Source organism: Lissotriton helveticus, chromosome 9 (assembly GCF_964261635.1).
Source record: "Lissotriton helveticus chromosome 9, aLisHel1.1, whole genome shotgun sequence".
Lineage (NCBI taxonomy): Eukaryota > Metazoa > Chordata > Amphibia > Caudata > Salamandridae > Lissotriton > Lissotriton helveticus.
This window is the reverse complement of record NC_136070.1, coordinates 1,011,205,547-1,011,228,231: the sequence shown is the minus strand read 5'-3', so window position 1 is coordinate 1,011,228,231 and position 22,685 is coordinate 1,011,205,547.

Genomic DNA, 22,685 nt, shown 5'->3' with positions numbered 1-22,685 from the left:
TGTCCCACATTGTTTTAGGAGTATCACACACTTTCCATCTGCTTCTACTATATTGACAACTTTAAAACACTTTGGGGCATTAACGGCACTTTATCACAGCCAAAGTTGTTATAAATTTACCCCGCCACCCAATTCACAAGCTGGTGCTAACAGCCCACAGCACCAGTTTTCCCGCAGTAGCAGACACAAAAAACATCGCCACAGACGACCCCAGCAACTATCGCTAATGAGATGCAGAGTAGGCATTCCCGTGCAAAAATCCGCGACAACACGACACCTCAACATTCACAACGACCAGCCAGATCGGTGATAAGAACACAAAACACGCGATAAGGCGTGTTAGCAGCAGGAATTTAACACCTGGTCTGACCTGGTATAAAGTCGAACCACAGCCTGCACACCAGAAAAGGGAGCGCAGCCCAGAGCCACACCTGAAGACAAACAGATGCCATGGAGCAAGTGAACATGCAGCACGGACACCCAAGACGGCCACAACACCCACCGACACTACACACAGGCCCGCAACGCCCACCCTCAACCTCGGACCAAGAAACAGCACACCAACACCACGAATCCCAAAACAAACATTTTGTCTGATGTCGCACAAGCAGGAAAATCAACATACATGCCTGGCAAGAAAATGGAGAATCGGTCATACAGCAATGAAACAACCAACACAAAACACCATACAAACAAAAGCCAAAACAACCAGTCGGATGAGTCCTAGTTGGTCCTCACTGGACAATCTGTAGGACACAGCCTGGAAGACTAAATCCAAGAAAAGAAGGTGTGCCATGCGCCCAACAAAGGAAAGAGAGGGAGAGAGCATGTCCGTGTGCGTTTCTATGTGTGCTGCAGTGTGCCAAGGCTATCAGTGACATGTTCCATTATCATTGAGGGTGTGCAGTGTGCTACACATAATTGTGCATGTGTGCCATTGTGCCCATCTCCACCCGTCCCCCGTCCCAGGTCGTTACTCACCCTGTTGGGTCCGGTGGTATCGTTCTGTGTCCAGGCTCCCAATTCCTCCCACCGTCTCCTTACTGCTGACTGTGGCCACCATTTCCTCCAGCTCATCAGTCTACTCCTGTGTCGCAGGACTCCCACCTCCAGTAGCCCTTGCTGCCTTACTGTTGGCGGAGAGCTTCTCCTTGGTTTGGCTGTGCACTTCATGCCAGCACCACTTGACCTCCTCCAGTGACCTCCTCGACACTCCGACTTCATTTACGTTGGTGACGATGGCTTGCCACATTTCCATTTGGGTTGCCAGTGCGGCAGTGGAGGTGCCGAACAGTTGTTGATGGTGTCCTATCACCTCCTTGACGATGATCCATTCTTCCTGCGGACAGAAACCCGTTTTCTTCTTGCTCTTGTCCTTGCCCTTTCCCGAACACGGGGATCCAGGCAGTACCTCCGTTGGGTTTATGGAGTTCGGCTTGTCCTCTGCACTCGGTCCTTGGTGCATCCATGTTGCAGCGCAGTTTGAATTTTTTTCCCTTTCTTTTATAGTGCACTTTCCCACCTGACGCATGGGGTTTGCAGCCTTTGGCGGGTTTTCTCTGATTTTTGTACCGCGATTGGCCTCATCGCATGTTTTTTGGAGTTCGCTTTTCGCAGTTTTGCGGCATGGTGTTGATTTTCACTCTGACATTTGACGCGTTATCTGGTGGCTATCGCATGCTTCTGCCTTGTTGTAATTTCCACGTTGACACAGGGTTATTTTCCATCTATGGGCTGCGATGGTTTTAGTTGCGTTACGCTACTCTTGCGGCGGTTATCACACGTTCTTGTGAATATACCCCTTTCATTTCTAGTTTTATGTCTTGCCTCATAGACTGTAAACAAAGGTATGGTTGTCTCCTGCTGGATTCACTTTGTTTAGATTCAAGGCCTGGGTGAAATTGACATTATGTCAGCAAAATTAGCCAAATAACAGAATTTTGCATAATGCAAAATTGACAAAATTTCTCAAAATTTTAAACTAAGCAATTTTTTATAACTTTTCTTCAGCAAATACGTTCTTTACGTAAAAGGCCGGTTCACTGACACAACATCGATGTAAAAAATATTGATGTAAAAAATATAGACCACAAAAATAGCGACTCCTATACGTAAACAGGTAAGTACAAAAATATTGACAAAAAAATATCGATGTGAAAAACAGATGTATAAAATATCTACTTTTCTAACAATATAAAATAAAATAATATATATTAAACAACTTAAATATTACATTTAATTTTAACAAAATAAAATAAATGTAAAAACGTTTAAATAAAATATAACAAATAAACATAATAAAAAAGATAAACACACACACATAATTATTTATACATATATATTTACTTTAAAACAATTAATAGACTATTATTTTTAATTTATGTTAAAAGTTTAAAATTATGTAAAAAATCATATATATCTTAATGGTTTAAAATATATGAAAAACAAAGATCTATAATAAATGAAAACATTAATCTATTAAAAAAATGTAAACTTACTTTTCACAATACAGTCAATGCAACAGTAGGAAAAGTGTTGGATAGCGGAGGGGTAAAAATAACTATTCCCACTTTGGTGAGTGCAACAATAGGGAAAGTGTTGTATTCCGGAGGGGTAAAACTTACTATTCCCACCCCAGTGAGAGCAATAGTAGGGAAAGTGTTGGATAGCAGAGGGGCAAAAATTACTATTCCCACTCCAGTGAGTGCAAGAGTAGGGAAAGTGTTGGATAGCGGAGGAGTAACATTTACAATTCCCACTCCAGTAAGTAACAGTAGGGAAAGTGTTGGATAGCTGAGCGGTAAAATATTTTATTCCCAATCCAGTGACTGCAACAGTAGAGAAAGTGTTGGATAGCAGATGGGTAAAAATTACTATTCCCACTCCAGTGAGTGAAACAGTAGGGAAAGTGCTGTATACTGGAGGGGTAAAACTTACTATTCCCACCCCAGTGAGTGCAACAGTAGGGAAGGTGTTGGAGAGCGGAGGGGTATCATTTACTATTCCCACTCCAGTGAGTGCAACAGTAGGGAAAGTGATGGATAGCGGAGAGGCAACAATTACTATTCACACTCCAACAGTTAAAATATATATATCTATTAAAAATTATAACAATAAATAAATAATATTTTAAAAATAAATACATTAAATATATAAAAAGAAAACTTATCATAATATTAATTATATAAAACAAATACCTACAGATATTATATGAAATAAATTATAAATACATTTTAAAAATTGTATTTTAAATTAGTATTCATAAATAAAAACACTATTTATGGCATAAATGCATTTATGTCCTACCTTATAACACCACACCAATAACAACACACTTCAACAATTTATATTAAATGAACTTCCATAATTAACATAATTAATAATCAATTAAAAAATATTATAAAAAACAAATAAACATTAATTAACTATCCACACTTTAACAGTATAATGTCCACAACACCCCCTAAATTAAACTATAATATAATAAAACACAAATAAAACTTGTTTAAATTAAAAGCTATTACTATTAACAACTAATTATAAAGTTTTAAAATCTTTTTAATACCCGCCTTTTACTCTTTTAAACGTAAAAACAACGCACACAAAATAATCAATTACCCAAAATAACTATCAAATAATTAATATTAATTGTCAACTATATATTAATAATTTAAACAAAAATTACTTCCCATCCATTACTCTTATAAACTCCACAACACTCACCCAGAATTATTTACACAATTACCATAAAGTATTATTTAATTTAATTAATATCAATTAACAAATAATTATTGATAAAAAATAATCTACTTAACACCTATTACACCTATAAACCCAAAACACACACCTAAAATTAATTACACAATTACCATAATTAAATACCAATTTATTAATTATAAATATTTAACAACCTCCCACTAATTCATCAATTAAAAATAGATTACTTCCCACACTTTACACCTATAAACACCAAAACACCAAAACACCAAAACACACACCTAAAATTAATTGCACAATTACCATAATGACCGGTAGTTTAGACCCTTCCCAGTCAGGCTTCAGGCCTAAATACAGCACAGAATTAGCCCTACTAGCGGTCATTGACAACATCAAGATGACCCTAGGGGCCAATCTATGATTCTGGTGCTGTTGGACCTATCCGCCGCGTTCAACGAGGTTTCACATCAGATATTGCTCAGGAGATTGAAGGAGATCGAACTTAGAGACTCGGCTTTTCAGTGGATGACGAGCTTTCTATCTTCTGGCTCCCAGACCGTCAATCCTGGCCCGTATAGTTCCGTGCCCATAGAACTGACCAAGGGAGTGACCCAGTGCTCTTGCCTGAGCCCAACTCTGTTTAATATCTATGTGGCTCCCTTGGCCAATCTTCTCAGGACGTATGGGTTCATTCCCATCTCTTACGTCGACGATACACAGCTGCTCTTCCCTTTTGACAAATGCACTCCATCGGTACAGTCGGCCTTCTCTTCAGGTATGGGAGCTATTTCTCACTGGATGACGATTAACTTCCTCGAGTGCAATGTGGGCAAGACGGAGATCATGCTCTTTGGAGAGGCTCCTTTGGGGGAGTACCCAGGAGATCTGGGTACTCATCCTGCTCCAAAAACCTGTGTTAAGAATCTAGGCGTTCGCCTGGCACAGACCCTTACAATGAAGGCGCACGCTGCTCAGACAGCTGGTTCCTGTTTTCACATGCTGGGTCTGTTGCGCCGAATCTTTCCATTGCTCCCTGACTCTACTCGGAAGATGCTGACCCAGGCACTCATTTTATGCCGTCTTGACTACTGCAACAGCCTGCTGGTCTCTGCAAATGGTCCTCACTTAGCAGATTGCAGGTAGTCCAGAATACTGTCGCTCAACTGGTCCTTAATGCGCCTCCCAGGACTGTCTCTCATCCCCTTCTTTGCCAGCTTCACTGGCTTTCAATACGGGAACGGGTGAAGTTTAAAGTTTGCTGTACCATCCATAAGGCTTTGCTCAACCTCGGTCCCACCTATCTTTCCGACAAATTCATACCCTACATGCCTTCGAGGTCCCTTCGCTCGGGATCCAAGTTCTTTCTAGTGGTTCCTTGAATCAGGAAAGTCAGATTGGGCGGGAAGGCCCTGTCCTATCGGGGCCCTCTTTATTGGAACGAGCTTCCACTACATATGAGACAAAGCTCTGACCATCTTAAATTCAGGAAGCAGCTCAAGACCACTCTCTTTTGTCTTTGATTTTTCAGCATATAGCCCTCCCCTTGCCACCCGTCCAAGAGCAGAGATACCCCTTCAGGGGTCGATACAGGCGCTATACAAAGAAATAAATAACAATAAATAATACATTTCAAATTAAATAATTATTAGTAATTAACAACACATTAATTAATAATAAATTACTTTACACATTTAACACTATAATATCTCAATCAAACAAATATCACGAAATGAAAAATAATGAATTAATTTAATATAATTAAATTACTTCCCACCCTATGCGCCTATAAACCCACAACTTGCTACGGAACTAAAAACGCGAAATTCAAATAAATCTTTTTTTAATAACTACTAAAAATTTAACACATATATTAAAAATACAAACAAATTTATACAAAAAATATACATCAGAACATACATTTAAAACATATACTAAACTACATATCACTAATTAGGAAATTGATATTTTTAACTGCAATGGGGACTATTACGATGGCAGGCGGACACACCTTAACGGTAATCGGGACCGACCGCAAGAGGTGCGGCGCTCCCGCTGTGTCTATTAGGATATGACTGCCACCATGGTGGTCGGATCCTTTATATTTAACATTGTGGTGGGCGGTGCTGTATTCAGCACCCGCAACAATGTTAAAAGGGCATGCTGTGCATTTGCATGCACAACGTAACAGGCACTGTGTGGTGCTTGCCACAGTGTGCATGCAAATGTCGGGGGGTACCATGGGTACCCCCAAGTGAAGCCACCCACCCCCACAACCACCTGGAGGCCCACAACGGGCCCCCAAAGGCATTCTTTGCATGCCTTTCCATGGCGGAGTCTCGGCCATGGAAAGGCATGAGACCGCCATCATCATAATATGGATAGAAGTACCTGGAAGGCACCACCAGCATATTGCATGTCTTTTACGCCCGGTAGGCAATCAGGCAGATGGCCTACCGGCGGAAAACTGGCGGACGGTCTTTCCGTCCGCCTAGTTCCCCACTGCCATCGTAATGTGCCAGGGGGAAATGCCCGCCTTCCAAATAGACCCCTATATTTTTGCTAACGATATTAAACACTTTGATATTTTTAAAATCAATATTACTTACCCTAATTTGATATTCTTTTTAAAAAAAAAATTTTTTTTAATTCCAAGACCTTTATTGAAAATGCATTTTACAGACAACACGGCTTGGTGCCTACAACCTTAAATAGGCCGGCAGCGTTATAATCAGTTACATGCATGGCACTTGAGGGGTCGGTAGATATAATGCATAATTACACAGCAAGTCGCCTACAACCACTACGGGCCGGACGCGTCAACAGTAACCTTAGGTCTTGGGGTTTTACTCTTTTCAATGCAGAACAAACATAAACCAAACTGGATCAGTCCACTACCGCACTCCCCACCCATTCAACAATACAGCATACATCGATTTATGGTGCCGTTATATCGTGGACACCATAGTATTTGCATGTGGTACTTCACAGTGCGGATGGTAAATGACGTTCAATTATCATCATGGGCATTCAGATAAGCAGTCAGATACATCCAATAATCCTTTGGTCGGGACCTAAGTGGTAACAGTTATTCATATGTACGTAATGTGTCCTGGCAGTAAGACATATCCCTCAGCCACTGCTTGACTGTTGGTACATTTTTACTCCCCCTGCACATTGAGATTCTGCGCTTAGCTAACAGTATGGCCACCGCACAGAACTTACATGTTATGGGTTTCACTTTTCCCAGTAACCCCAGGAGACAACAGCGAATGGTGCATTCGAGAGTGACCCCCACCATTTCAGACAATATGGTTACGACTTCCAACCAATAGGTCTGTATCCTCGCACAGTGCCATGCTAAGTGGATAATGTCAGCGTGGTGATAGTTACATCTTTTGCATCGTGCGTCTTCACGCAAGCCATACCTATGTAGGGAAACCGGGGTGTAGTATGCCTGGTGTAGGTATTTAAAATGTATGATCCGCAAGTTTCCATTAGGTGTGAGGAGTGTAGTCAGCGTGCAAGCAATCTCCCAGTCCTTTTCTGTGAGGGGGGTCCTCCAGCACCAGGTTCCAACGCTCCTGAGCTCTGGTGGCATTATATCCTATCTCTGTCTGAGCTGAGGCATAAAGCCAAGACACTGAGTGGTTTGTGTTAGAAGACGTGATGACCAATTGTAATGTATTCAGAGTAGGCGGTTCTTCGGGAAAGGTAGGGTAAAGGTGTCTGATCGCCACCTTCAGTCTGTGAAATTTGAATTTAAATAACAGCGATGGGTTTTGTATGAAGGCCAAGTCAGGTTCCGTGAGGAAAGTTCCATCCTTATATAAATCTCCCATTGAAACTAGTCCCACTTGATTTAGTAGGCCCATACCCACCGGCTCAGCCGTCACTGACAGTTCGGGATGATGGTGGAGTGGAAGAGCAGGAGCATAGAGTGGCAGTTTGTGGGCTAATCTGCCTAACCTTTTCCATGCTGCGTTTGTAGCATCAATGGTATTAATATCCCTGTTGTGAAGTGGTGGTCTGTCGTGCGTGATGATAGCGTCAAGTGGGATAGGGTTAGCGTCGCCCTCCTCAACAGCTACATGAGTCAGATATGGAATTCTATGGTACCAGAAAGTGGCATATTGTGCCTGAGCACATAGGTAATATAATAAGAAGTCCGGGACTTATGTTAAGGTAGCTAGAGTGATACGTGCTTGCTTACCTGCCCAAATCAGCTTCAAAACCATCGCGGTTATGCGCTTAAAAACTTCTCTCGGTGGTTGAATGGGGATATTATTGAAGAGGTAATGGAGTTTGGGAAGAATGACCATCTTCACTATCGCCATTCGGTCGGCCAGGGACAATTGGAGCTGAATCCACCTCTTAATTTTGTCCTCTAGGGTGTCGATTGCTCTGCCGTAATTCGTCTTAATTACTATTTCTGGGTCTCTGTGAAACCATATACCTAAGTAGCGTATGGGGTCTGTTTACCATTCTAATGGGTATTCTATTGCATGCGGTAGAGTAGTGTCGGTGAGTGGGATTATCGAGGATTTTTCCCAATTTATCTGTAGTCCCGAAAACCCCCCAAATTTAATGTATGTATGTAAGAGAGGGTCAAGGTTGCGTGCGGAGTCGCGAACATATAGTAGCATATCGTCCGCGTAGAGGGATACATGCAGGGGTCTAATTAGGAACTGAAGCACCAGATGATGACTCTTCTGCCTAACAATGCAGGCCAGGGGATCTAGGGCAAGGGCAAATAGAAGGGGGGATAGTGGGCAGCCCTGTCTGGTCCCTCTTCCTATATTGAAAGCCTCAGAGACATAGGCATTGATCCTGACTCTAGCCGTAGGTCTCGTGTATAACAGTTGGATCCATTGAATAAATACCAGTGGGAAACCCATCCTATGTAGTATTGTAATTAAATAGGACCGTTCAATGGAATCGAATGCCTTTGCGGCGTCCAGCATAACTGCAACGGCTTTCGCAGTCGGAGTCAGATAGTGTGAGACCGCAAAGAGTGTCCTGGTATTGTGTGCGGTATTACGAGAGGGTATAAAACCCGACTGGTCTGGGAGGACCAAGTTCGCCATGAGCGGTTGTAGTCACACGGCGAGGATTTTTGCGAGAATTTTTGAGTCTACATTTAGCAAAGAGAGTTATATGCGATATGAGTTACAGCTATCAGGGTCTTTGTCTGGTTTAAGAAGCGCTACGATTAGTGCTTCCCGTAGCATGGACGGCAGTATTTGAGCATCATGTGCAGCCCCAAACATAGCAACGAGTCGAGGTGCTAGCAGATCTTTGTATGTTTTATAGAATTCACAGGTGAAGCCATCAGGGCCAGGAGCCCTGCCATTCGGCAGCGATTGAATCACCTCCGTCACCTCCTTTACAATGATTGGCAGGGATAGATATTGCCTCTGTGCATCGGAAAGCCATGCAATGGCAATGTCTTCCAGATATTGGAGCGTTTCATGCTGTGTGGCCACTGGTCGCGATTGATATAAGTCACCATAGTTTTGGACAAAGCATTTCAAAATACTCGTGGGATCTGTGTGCAATTGATCGTCATCCCCTCAAATCTGCATTATGGTATTGGTTGCGCGGCCTGCACAAATTTTGGATGCGAGTAGTCGCCCGGGTCGCCCACCCTCTCCATATGCTCTGGCTATATGTCGTTTACTCAGGTACTTGACCTCGTCCTCTGCTAATGATTGGTGTTCAGTTAACGTGTTTCTTATTTCACCAAGTGTAGTAGGTCGAGGAGTTACTTCATATTGATGTTCTAGCATACTAAGTTTGGATTCGCATCGGGTCAGTTGTGCTCTTATGTCCCTTAGTATCCCTGCCGTTGTGCTTATACAAACACCACGTATTGTGGCCTTAAACGCCTCCCATAATAGGCCTGCATCGTCAGTGGATTTATCATTCAGTTGAAAGTATTCCCTAATCGCCCTTTCAATTGTATCTGCATAGATTGAGTCAGTAAGTGCTGCAGCATTGAACCTCCAGCTGTACGGTGGCGGTGTGTAATTAGGAATTTGTAGGGATAACTTAATGGGGTTGTGGTCTGAGAGAGTTTTTGGCATATGTGTGATTGCCCTAGTCCACAACAGCAGAACATCTGAACCCAACCAGTAGTCTATGCGCGACCAGCTGCTATATGCGGCCGATGTGTGTGTCGCTTCTTTAACTCCCGGGTGACGGGCCCTCCATATGTCTGTGATACGCAAATCTAGCATCATATCGAGTAGTTTGGCGCGGGCCTGTGTGCAGTGTTCCGTCGTGTTACCTGATCTATCCAACCTATCATTGAGGGCTAGGTTGAGATCACCACCCCAAAGTAATGTTTGATCATCCTCTGAGTGTAGCTGCTGCCAGATCTCATGATAAAAATCAGGTGCATCAGTGTTCGGGCCGTATGTGTTAACAAGTGTCAATGGACGCCCCCGCAGTCTGCCTTTGAGGATAATGTAGCGGCCATACGTGTCTAGCACCTCTGTGTCAATTTTGAAATTTGTACCTTTCTTTACCAGGATAGAACCCCCTCTAGAGTATGATGAGTATTTTGAGCAGTGAATGGATTCTGCCCACCTTCTTCCCACCTGGGTATTCGAGTGCGGAGCTTCGTGTGTCTCCTGAAACATGACAATATCAATGTGCCACCTATCCAGGCATTTGAATATTTGACGTGTCTTTTTGGGATTGGTGTATCCTCTGCTATTCCAGGTGAGGAAGTTCAAAGTCTGTGCAGCTAACGGAGCCTCAGCCATCTGGACTCACACTGTGAATTGTGAATCTTATCCTTCTGATCTAGAGAAGATCCCCTTATGCAAAATAATATATAGCGTATGCAGGCACCCTCTGAATACCAACAATCATTTATCGGTTGGGCGTAGGCAGTGCATCTCAAGTAGTCAGATCCATTAACTAAAACAATAACCCCAATGTCCCCACCCCCACCCACAACAGCAGCCCAATCCTGCTGATGCCATACCCCAACATTCCAAAAGCATGAACAATTTGTGGGGATCTCCCATAGGGGGGTCCGCCGGGGCTGCACATCTCCATCCGAAATATCGGATGTGGACGGACTACGTTATTTAAACGCAACCTCTGTATAACAGCTGAGTAGGGCTGAGCAGCAAGTATCAGTGCAATACATAGAGATCAGGTACAGTCTAGCAGTCAGTAGGGTGGATGATTCTGAATTACATGTAGGACATAGCATAACAGTACAACGCACCATCAATATTTATCTAAACTGGACTGACTGCTGTGCTGGGCACAGTGGCGGCGGAATGAGTCACGGCATCATACAATTAGGAGAAGGAAACAGGAAATAGGGCAAGTAATGCCCGTTGGGGATTGCCATAGAGACGTGTGTAGTGATCTAGAGACACGCAGTACACAAGTTAAGTTAAGTTCGCTTCTCCACCTCGTGGCAGCCTACCACATCCCTTCAGACAATGCCATGGAGCTCATAGTTTCTATGCAACTAGGACCCATGTGCAAGTGCATTTACACAGGGGGGCAGTCGTAGCCGCGTCACAACCCAGTGGCGACGTCTTATCCGCATCGCTCCCATCGATTCAGTGTTAGAGCATGGATATGTATAGTCGTGTAACCACCGCTGCAGCAAGTGACAGAGAGCCATCAATGTTAGCGTTTTCTATCAGTCATCAGCTTTGCTCAGATCGTAGTGTAAGTTAGGGATGGGAGCAAGCAAAAACAGACCTGAAGTCCAGTACTGCGCCATAATTCAGATCCTAGCTACATTGTTCATCAAGCGTTGCAGCAGCAAGTCCAGCCACACATTCCCATATCCCTCAGTGTTCAGGCTGAGCCTAGTTCTGCACTCCAGCAAAGTCTGTGATCAGGGAGACCCATCTCTACATATTATAGTACAGTTATGTGCTGAATCTCCGCCTCCTTCAGGCCTGGCAGTACCCCTGGCGCGTCAAGACAGTTCCTACCCAGACGTGCGTATAGAGTCGTGCATGTCATTGAAGAATAACATTACAAAGTGTGGACTTACCGCCGATGGGGTGCTGATCACAGCTTAGTTCAGTGTTCACATCAGCCAAGGCAGGTCTTACCAGGTTGGCCTGGGACATCCGCGAGCCTCTGCACCATCGCCAGAGTCATAGTCAGAGCAGCTCGTCATTCCTCGCCGTGGTCTTGTTCCTGACTCCCTCTGTTCTTCCGGGTGGCCACAATGGTCTTGATGAAGTCGTTCGCTGCCTTGGGTGTGGAGAGCACCGTCGATTTGCCATCCCAAGTCACCTTCAGCCGCGCTGGGTACAACATGGCGTAGTCCACCTGCAGGTCGCGTAGCTTTGCCTTAGCTGCATTGAATTCTCTGCATGCCTGCTGTACCGCCATCGTGTAGTCCGGATAAAACTCCAGTCGGTTATTTTGGAAGGAGAGATCTTTGTGCTCACGTGCCCGTCTCAGGATCGCATCCCGGTCTCGATAGTTTAAGACACGCGCCACTATTGGTCTTGGCGGTGTTCCTGGTGGGGGACGTGGTGCCAGGGTGCGAGGAGCTCTTTCCACTATAAAAATTGGTGATAACGCTTCCTTGCCAAAGAGCGCCAGGTAGAGTTCCTCCACGTACGTTTCCATCTTGCTCGTGTTTGTGGATTCTGGCACACCTGTGATGCGTACATTATTGCGATGCGATCTAGCTTCCAAATCCTCCGCCTTGGATCTTATGACTTCCAGTATCTTTTCAAAACCAGTGCATTTAGACGTGCTCGTACGCGCTTCATCCTCCACCGCCCATATTCTGTCCGTCACCACCCCCTTTATGAATCGTTTTGGCCACCACAAGTGTGGAAGGGTATGCTCAGATGTGAGTCCCTTGCTCACTGCACCATCAGGATTCAAGCAAGCCGGGCCGAAGACGGCTGTAATGCCAGAAACCGGTCCCCGGAAGCTTGTTTCCTTTCCAGTAAAGAATTGGCTTGGTAGTTTGGTCTGCCCTGTTCCCATGATGCACTGGGCCAGGGTCAGACTAATTTGCATGTAGCCAGGTTCTGAGCTGGGATGGTGTAGTGAGCTAAAAAACGGTGATGGATCAAGCCCTGATCTTTTGACTGGGTAGGAGTGTTCTGCTTAATTCAGATACTCTATCCATCACCACCCCCTTTATGAATCGATATTCTAGTTTCAGCTTCACCCAGCCTTTCACCATGCTTGTCTATCTTTGCCGCCATATTATCAACCCGGCAGGTAAAGTGGTCCAGCTTCCCGTTTATGTCCTGGAGACTGGATTGAATGGCTTTCTGGATAGATTCCATCCCTTGCGACGCGCCAACTTCTGCGTCTGTCTCGGTGTCCGAATGTGACATAGGCACCCGTGTCGTCCTGCGTTGTTCAAAGTTGAGCTTTGGTTGTTGCCTGTCCGGTTTCCCCATCTTGGAATGGCAGCCTCCGCCGGGGCCCCGTAGTCAGGCAGAATATTGTACAGCACGACAATTATATCAGGATGTAGTTATGTGGTGAGCTTACTAGTCATCAACGTGGGCCTCCGGACTGTGCGGTCACCAGCGTCGTCACCAGGGTTCTTCGGGTGGGTAGTGTATAGTCTCGCGCTGTCAGTTAGATGCAGGGCTCAGGTTGGGCCGGCGCAGGTCACAGGCGGCAAGGTCACCCCCTAATCGACCGCTCAGCATCCACAGTGTTCCCAACAGCGATGATTTTTCCTCTACAGTGGGCACAGGGGTACTCTCTGGCTGTGTAGGGCTAGGAGCGTTCATCTGCAGTACAGCACGTGGCGCCACATATTCCTTTGCCCGACACGCACAGTCATATGCAGCACGCCATACAGCAGGACATGCGGGAGTGTTTACCGCGTCATTCAGTGACCGAATGGGGCTACGATTCAGTTCCAATGCCAGATATATCCAGCCGAGCGCAATCCAGCCTGGTGTGAAGGGAGCCGCGAGGGGGATGGGAATAGCCACGGCACTGACCAACCTTTGTCACCAGCGTAGCCTCTACTGCGGCGTCTTGAATTAGCGTGAGTCTTTAGCAATGCTCTGTTATATGGCTAGAAGTCTTGTAGCGTTCCCCTGCTTGCCATACAGTCCACACATCGCTCCCGCTGCGCGCATTTCCTCAGTACTAGTTCTGCAATATTATCAGCATTTGCGAGGTGCTTTATATGGGCGCCGCCATATTGTCTTCCATTTTCGCACCGTTTTCGCGTCTCGGGTGAAAGTGATCTACATCGCCGATAGCGCCCCAACACCTGATAGATCCGCCTGGCATGTATTTTCTATTACGGGCATTCAAGTTGTCCTCATGGAGTGCCTGTCCGTGTATTATCATTCACTGGGACTGCAGAGTTATGGACCGTTAGCCTCGCAGGGGGTCGCCATCTTGGCCGTCTATGTATGAGGAAGCCTTCCAATTTTGCAATTAAAACTCTGGTTTCGTGCGGAAGCGCAGCCGAAGAGTCTCGCTATAACAGCAGGCACCGATACTTGTGACTGAAGATTACGCTTGGGGGCTCCAGCGTTGTAATACGTGATGACCGGTCAAGCAGCTAGTTGCGGGCGCCATCTTACCCGGAGTATGCAGGTTCACGCTCCGGCCCTCCGAGCCGATTTACTCCAACTGTGCCTTTGTTTTCCTGCATCAGAGCACATCCATCAGGGGCTATGCATATTCTCCTAGTAGATCGTGGTTGGCACCGCTGAAATCGGTTGCTGTAGACGGGAGAAATTACGCGATTCCGTGTCCGTGCGGCGGAGCTGTCTTTTCAGCCATCCATCCCTCAGTGCACCCTCTAGCGCCCCCCTAATTCGATATTCTTGACCTCAATATTCTTGCTGTCGATATTTCTGAACCACAATATTTCAGACTCAATATTTGTGCAACTCAATATTTTAAACTCAATATTCTGTCTGCACACCAACCATATATCTCAGAACACTTATTTATAAGAGGTGCAGGCGCACTTAAAAAAAGGCATGTGAGATATCAATTTACTCCAAATCAATCAATCAAAACAGATTTGTAAATCACAACACTGTCACCCCAAGGAGTATCTGGGCGATGTGTCGCGATCGAAAAAGTCTCTTTCTGAAGTTTGCTTGTGAAGGGCCGTACGGAACTGGAGGGTAAGGTCATTCCTTGTCTTGGCAGCGATGCAGGAAAAGGAGCGATCACCGCTGCGGCTGTGATGGATGCAGGGGTGTGTGCGAGGGCAAGAGAGAAGGAGTGTAGGTTTCTATAGGGTTAATAGAAGTTCAGTCGATGGTTTAGGTAGGCAGGTCCTAGGTTGTGGAGGGCTTTTTAGGCGTGCATGAGAATCTTGCGCTGGCATTGTTTCTGTATGGGGAGACATTGGAGGTCTCTCAGGTGGAAGGCAATGTGGTTTTCTTTGGGGAGGTCTGGCTGCAGCGTTCTGTATGGTCTGTAGTCTTCTGTGGAGATGGGTGGAGATGCCGGCATTGAGGGTGTTGCCGTAGTCAAGGAGGCAGGTGACGAGGATATGAGTGACAGTCTTTTGATTTTATTTGGATTCCATCTGAAGATTCTGCAGTGAATGCGAAGTTTGTGGGACAGGATGAGGAGACTGCAGTAACTTGTCGTTTCATGGTCAGTTGGCTGTCGAGGATAATGCTGAGGTTGCGTGTGTGGTGTGTCGGTGTGGGTACAAGTTCTTCAGGAAACCAGCTGTGGTCCCATGCAGAGGGGTTCTTCTTGAAGATCAGTACTCCAGAGTTGATTTGGAGGCAGTTGTTTCTCATCCATTTGGCAACATTGGTTGTGACGTTGCAAATGTTGATTATGGCATTTGAGGGGTCCTTAGTGTGCAAGAGGATCAGAGGAGTTTAATCTGCATAGGAAATTAGGTTACGTCTGAAGGATCTGACCACATCTGAAAGGTGGTTCATGTAGATGTTGAACAGGGTGGGGCTGAGGGATGATCCTTGTGGTATGGCGCATATGATGTCTTTGGGTGCAGAGGTGAAGGGAGGCAGTCAGATGCTCTGTGTGCATCCTGTAAGGAAGCAGCCAATCCGCTTGAGGGGGTCTTGCTGTAAACCTATGTTGTGGAGTCTGTTGATGAGGGTGTCATGGGAGACTGTGTTGAATGCCGTGGAGATGTCAAGAAGGATCAGGGCCATGGTTTCGCACAGTTGAGCAGTTGTCTGATGCCATCTGTGGCAGCAATCAGTGCAGTTTCAGTGCTGTGGTTGGCACAGAATCCTGAATGACAGGTGTCCAGTAGGTGGTTTTAATGCAGGAATCCGGTGAGCTGCTGGTTGATGCTTTTCTCAAGAATGTTTGCGGGTAGGGGAGCAGGGAGATCGTACGATAATGTTTGACCTTGTTGGGCTCAACGAAGGCATTCGTCAGGAGGGGTCTTATGTTTGAGTGTTTCTAACTGTCCACGAAGATTGCAGTTGAAATTGAGGTGTTGAGGAGGCTGGTCAGTTGCGTGCTGCTTGGGTTCGTTACAAGGTTGTAGAGGAGGTGGTGGCAGGGGTTGGTGAGTGCCCCTGAGTGGATGGAAAACATGATGGCTGAGATGGTCATGGTGATGTGCGGTGGTGATTATTTGACTGGTGTTCGCTGGTTGGTTGTGGTCGTCGGGGTTGAGGGCGGCTGGTTAGATGTTATTGTTGTATATGTTGGTGATCTTGCTGTGGAAGTAGTCAGAGATATTGTGGCAGAATTCTTGGGAGAGGTGGATGGTGTTTTCTATGGCTGTTTGGTTTGAAAATTCCTTGACCATTTTTTAAGAGTTCCTTTGTGTGGTTGGCTGCGGAGTTGATGCGGGTGGTGATGGTTGCTTTCTTGGCTTCTTTGATGTGCCGGTGGCAGTTGCTGAGGGCTGTTTTGTGAAATGCTCTGTTGGCTGGGTTCTTAGTGGTGTGCCATTGTTTCTCCAGTTGGTAGAAGTTGCGCTTGGTGGTCCAAATTTCTTGGGTGTATCAGGTGGCCTGGCATGTTTGTGGATCTCGATGGATTTTGTAGGTTTTAGTGGGGCGACTCTGTTGGTGCTGTCAGTGATCCAGGCGGCGTAGTTCTGGATGGCCTAGTTGAGGTTTATTGAGGTATTGGGATGGGAGGTGGTGAGGGCCTGTGACCACTGAGTTTGGGTACCTGGTTCTAGCTGTGGTGGGAGGAGATATTACACCTGGTAAAGGTGTGCTGGGCGTTGGTGATGGTGAAGTGTACAATGGTGTGCTCAGTCCAGGTGCGATCGTGGTATGGCTGAATTTGATTCTTTTGCTGGAGGTGAAAATGGGGAGGAGTGTGTATCCTGCTTTGTGCATGGGTTTGGTGACTAGTTGGATAAGGCTGATATTGTTGAGGTTATCCAGGAGGGCAATTAAGTTGGCATAGTTGGAGTCGCCGATGTGGAATTTGAGTTCACCAATTAGGATGTAGTGGTGAGAGTACTGGGGGGGCGATGAGTTTGTGAATTGTGTTGTAAAATGTTCCCAGGGTCGGTAGGCAAGGGTGCCTCTTATTGTCATGTTTGCGTCGGTTTGTAATAGGAAGTTGAGGTGTTCCATGAGAGGTGTGGGGTCATCATTGGTGATGGTGCATCTGATGGTTTCCCGCTGCTTGGTGAAAATTCTTTATGATACTGTGATACAATTTAAACTGTTAATTCACAAAAGTTAATTGAATTGCATTAAAAAAAAATGTGAGTGGGGTTTGCTGCCTATGTTGGAGGAATTGTATTTTTGAGCCCTTTCACAGCACGATAGCGAGGTATTTTTGCTCTCCCTACCATAGAGTTGCGAGAGAGCTGCCGGAAGGTTGTTGCTCCAGTAGTTAGACACTCATGTCTTTATATGGCGGCTGGGATGAGGGCGAGCAGCAGACGCCTGCAGCGGGTGAGCCGCTTGTACGCCAAAGGCAAGCCCGTCTGCACCAGTCCGCGCCCGACTGGGACCAGAGGTCAGGAACCCTGCCCAAATCGGGCCCGACTGACACAATACATGAGGGAACTGCTGCTGTCACTAAGACCTTTCCCTAAGTCTCGGTGTGCAACCTCTCTCAGGGTGGAAAACCTGTACAAAAGTAAAGAGGTATGTGCATAGAGTGATTATGTGATAAAGAGTCACACAAATCAGGACCTAACTATAACATTTGCTCAATTGGGAAAGTTATTATGAAAGATGGGTTTGATTAATTGTCATTCCTTTCCTAGGCTACAACCGAGATTAGGATATTGATAGAAGAAGAACATTTTGACGTAATATTTATTACAGAAACATGGCTTAATGACAGCTCCATCCCTGATATTTTAATGGCCCTTCCTGCAGTACTCCAAATACACAGACACAACAGCACAGAAAAATAGAGGGTGGGGTTGCTATCGTACTGAAAGAAGAGTTTATATGCTTCACCACTTCTCTTCCTTTACCAGAGTGTGAAAGCTTTACATTTTTCATTACACTCTCTCCCACATGTAAATTTCAGGAATCTCTAATCTGTTGTCCGCTAGGTGCAAAAATGAAATTTGGGGAGGCCCTACCAGACACCTTAGCCAGACAACAGTCTAGCTGTGGGGAAATCTCATTCACTATCCTGGGTGATCTCAATATACACTTTGATGCACTTAATATCCCCTTTATTAAAAGATTATCACAGGACTTGGAGACAGTGAAGTTCACTCAACACGGTATTGCACCCACACACGAGTAAGGGCACATAATTGACTCAATATTCTCCAATGATACGAGGATTCAAGTTTTCGCCCTGATCACCATACCATGGTCAGATCACTACTTCATCTCTTTCACATTACCTAAACCAAGCAGACATACCTATTCAAAGGTCCAGTCTAATCCAACAAGGAGCTGCTCGAAGCTTGTCCCTGAAGCATGGATCAAATCCCTGGTGGGCTTGACTCCAAATCTAAATGACAATTTACAGGAGCTTTACTTAAAATGAGAAAACTAGATTGCACAATCGCTTGATGAGTGCATTCCAAAAATGGAAACAAAACCTAAAACACATACTAAAAGAGCCCCTTGGTTCAATACCCATCTAACCTCCCCAAAGAAAGACTGTAAGAAACTTGAGAGGAAATGGAGGAAGTATTACGAACATCTTTATAAACAAAATAAATATAAAACAACGATTAGGCTCTACCATAATGATTAAACAACAAAAGGAGGAGTACCCCCTGGGTTGGTAACAAAGAAAGACTTTGAACCTGGAGCTTAAGGCTCACTTGGGCAACAGTGTACCCAACCTTATCGTCAGACAAGGCATATCCTTTCTTGAAGAAGACCCCTCACTCACCAACCTAGTTGGTGACATGCTTCATCATCGGGGTCCCACCCCGAAGGCCGAATGCCAACAGGGTGTGCTGCGACACCTGATTACAGTGGAGCGGGTTTTCTTTCATTTATATGTGCAATGTTATAATAAAACTGAATGGTTTAAAAAGGGGGCAAAACTACTCACAGCAAGACTTTATTCTCGAGTGATTGAACCCCCAAGAGATAAAATAAAGTTTGACACCTATGTCTAATTAGGTAGACTTCGATGTCTAAGACGTATAGTGATTAAAAATAGCGAAGTGTGCTATGTGATTATTTGAAAAAATAGGTCTACATGTTTCAACCTTCTTGTAATTGTGGGTTTTCGTCAGGACCATGGAAGGGGGACCTGGGTGGTACGCACACGCTAAGGTGCGCCCTGCCCTCGGTCCCGTGAGAAATATAGGTGCACAAAATTGTGAACCTTATCAAAATATTCTTCTCCCCACTCCGGAAGAAAAAACCTGTAAAAAGGAAGAAGGACAAAGGGGGTACGGTTCAAAGGAAGGACAAACAGACAGACATAGTTCATACATATAACATATTCTGTGCTCGTGGTGGTGCACGTGGGAGAGCCATGTCGGTTGCTGTAAAAAACCCCTAACAACGCACTAATGCGGGCTGGGGGTGCAGATTTGTAATACGCATTGTATTGCCGGTTAGGTGCCCAAGGTGCACCGGAAATGGTCAGGCTAGTCTCTTTGGTGAAAAATATTAAACTAAAAGAGTGGTGGAGGAGGAGAGAACGAACACAGTATGATCGCGTTGATTAAAACCAACATGGTGAATGCATGTCTCACATACACCCAGGGTGCTACAATAGTGTATCCAAGTGGCCGGAGGATCATTCACATCTTTGTAGCCCCGAAAAACCCAGACATATGAAAAACATTCGGCTTACTGGGACAGCGGTATAAGCCGCTACATGGGTGTCCGTGTTCCAAGAGTCTAGCTCACGTCACCTAGAAGGGCACAAAAACGGGTACAAAACCGGTATCAGCTGGTGTGTAAGTTATCGAATTTCGACCATGTCCCGTCGAGAGACGCAGTTGCGACTTACTTGTGGCTGCTGCTCATCGGACTGGAAACCTACTTGGTTCCTGTCGGTACACCCCGTGGAAGTCCCTGCTTAACCATGTCCGTGTCAGGGTAAATACATTTCCTTACTTCCTGGATAGGGCGTGGTAAGCGTAGTCATGATCACGTGGGACGCGCAACCTATCCCAAGGGCCTGGTTCGTGAACGAGGCTTGGGAGAGGTTGCCATGGAAACACAGGGGCTGTTGCCGGTGTCTCTCTTAGTAGAGACAATACGTGCACCAATCGTTGATATTGAACGCGATGGGCACAAATATCCGCGTCCCGTCCAGTTGTACTGAAACAAATAACACGGATATACAGAATTAAATGTTATAAAATGGAGCACTGGGAGGGCAGACTCTGGTTGGGATCAAAAAACATCGTTGATGTACTGTCATGGTCATTATTATCCCATGATTGAGTTCCATGGAATATTATCATTCAGGCCGGTCCTGTGGGTGCCAAGCCTGTACACCCATCTCTGTTCCTTTTCGAATAGGCGTTGGTTGGTGTTATTGCCTGAAAGGATCTGCTCAATGATTGTCCATTCCATCTCGTCAGGTGTATGCCCGGCTGTCAGATAGTGTTCTGTGAGCTTCGTTGTTGACTTCTTGCACCTGATGGTGCTCCTGTGTTCACCGATTCTGAGCTTCACCTTTCTATTGGTCATTCCGACATAATGGAGGTTGCAAGGACAGGTTATCCTATACACCACATTTTTACTGTTGCAATTCGTGTGTCCTCGGATAACCCAGGTCTTGCCTGGTTCAAGTTGTAGTGTCTTTGTGTTGGTTGTGAAAGGGCACACACTACAGTTGCCACATTTGTAGTGGCCTGTGACTTTTGGGAGGCCCCATGCATTTAGGACAGACTCAGCGTCTGCAGTTTTTTGGATGGGTCTGGTGTTCACTACCACATCCTTAATGCTCCTCGCTTTCTTGTAGGAAAACAAAGGCTTTTCCCATGACATCCTGCCTGAATTCAGAACTGACCAATGTTTGTTGATTATTCTAGACACATCATTAGAGATCTTGTTGTACGTGGTAACACACGTAAGGGGAACTGACTCGATTGTTTTGACCGAATTCTCCAGGAGGGCATCCCTGGGCTGATTGCGAGCACGTTTCTGGCTTTTTTGTAAAATCCTTTCTGGATAGCCTCTGTTCTGGAGTTTCTTGGTGAGCTCACTAGCCTGTGTCTTATAGTCGGTTAGTTCACTGCAATTTCTACGTATTCGTAAATATTGACCGTAGGGTAAATTTTCCCGTAGCGGTCTCGGATGGAAACTCTCGAAACGCAGCAAGTTGTTTTTCGCTGTCGGTTTATAGTGTGTCAATGTTTTAAACACACCATTTTCTTTTTCGATTGTGAGATCTAGAAACACCAAGCTATTGCGATCTTTGACGTATGTGAATTTCAGGTGTTCATCACATGTGTTCATCCAGTTAAAGAAGGAAACTAGTGAGTCCTCCGGTCCCTTCCAAATGGCCAACACATCGTCGATGTATCGTTTCCACAACAGGATATTTGAGCTGTAGGGGTTCTTGTCACTGAGTATGAACTTCTCTTCGAAGTCGTGGACATAAAGCCGTGCCACGCTCGGGGCAAAGGTACTCCACATCGAGGTCCCCCCAATTTGGAGGTACAGCGTACTCTCAAATTCAAAATAGTTTCTTTTGAGGGCCAACCTCGCACATTCCAAAATGAAATTCCTAGGAGTTCGGGAGGTCCATTCCTCTTTCTCAAGAGCTGTTTTCAATACTTCCAGAGTCGCATCTTGGGGAATGCTCGTATAGAGACTCTCAATATCGAAACTCACTAGAATGGTGTAGTTTTCAATATTGAGATCGTTCAGGATTTGTAGCAGGCTTTTGGTGTCCTGAAGATAGGTGCTCGTTTTTTGGACTAATTTTTTGAAAAAACCGTCGCAAAAGCGGGACAGAGGTTCCAGAAGAGACCCTAAACCAGAGACTATCGGTCTTCCCGGAGGGGGTGTCTTATTCTTATGTATTTTCGGGAGCGTGTAAAAGTAAGGTACTTTCCCTTCACTCTTACATAGAAAGTCTGCCTCTTGTTTAGAGATGTACCCTTCACTTTCTCCATGTTCTATTAGCGAATTTATCTCGCTTCGTAGGTCTTCTGTAGGGTCGGTTGGTAGTCGGCGGTAACTCGTCGCATCGGACAAAAGTCTCAAGCATTCAGTTTGATATGCGGATTTGTCTTGTACAACTATCCCGCCGCCCTTATCGGCGAGTTTGACTACAATGGTTGCACAGTCTCTGAGTTGGTTCAGTGCACTCCTTTCTCTCCTAGTCAGATTCTCGAATGTTTTCTTCGGGATAATAGTCTCAATCTCATTCGAAACCGCTTGTTCAAATGTAGTTACCTCTACAGGTATAGTGTGTGGAGGTGGCATAAATGTTGATTTTAGACGTAAGCCGGTTTCATTCGGATCTTCATTCGTGGACGACTCACCCTTTTTATCAAAAAACGCCTTGAGTTTGAGTTTTCTAAAAAAGGTGGACAGTTCGCAGTTAAGCCTGAATTTATCCAAGTTAGCAGTCGGTACAAAACCTAGTCCTTTGTT